This window comes from Fulmarus glacialis, unplaced genomic scaffold (assembly GCF_000690835.1).
Source record: "Fulmarus glacialis isolate BGI_N327 unplaced genomic scaffold, ASM69083v1 scaffold14510, whole genome shotgun sequence".
Classification (NCBI taxonomy): domain Eukaryota; kingdom Metazoa; phylum Chordata; class Aves; order Procellariiformes; family Procellariidae; genus Fulmarus; species Fulmarus glacialis.
This window is the reverse complement of record NW_009185884.1, coordinates 18173-18489: the sequence shown is the minus strand read 5'-3', so window position 1 is coordinate 18489 and position 317 is coordinate 18173. Positions and strand designations below refer to the sequence as shown.

Below are 317 nucleotides of genomic sequence, written 5' to 3'. Positions count from 1 at the left end.
GGGCTGCTTCTCCCGCTGCAGCCAGACACCCACAGCCACCCAGCGCGAGGAAAACGGCGTGGTTAAACCGCTTGGTTGTAACGGGAGACATCCCAGATGAGACGCAAGGAAGGCCTTTGGGCTCCCGCACACGGACATCCACCCCCGCCTCGCTGCGCTAACCCCCCCTTTCCGCAGCAACGTGCCGATCCTGGAAGGCTGACGCATAACTTCCAGACACGCCTGTGCAACAGGAAGGAAAGAGCTGCGCGGCAACAGGCCAGGGGTGGCACAAGAGGAGGCTACTGGACCAGCACACGCAAGCTCTGGGCTAAGGC

General features: G+C 62.8%; 1 protein-coding gene across 1 annotated transcript in view; it reads right to left on the bottom strand.

Moving 5' to 3' along the window:
- EWSR1 (EWS RNA-binding protein 1) overlaps positions 1 to 317 on the bottom strand; it is a gene marked incomplete at both ends in the record, with an annotated part of 18009 nt that overhangs the window by 2387 nt on the left and 15305 nt on the right. The gene's annotated exons all lie outside the window — the stretch shown is intronic.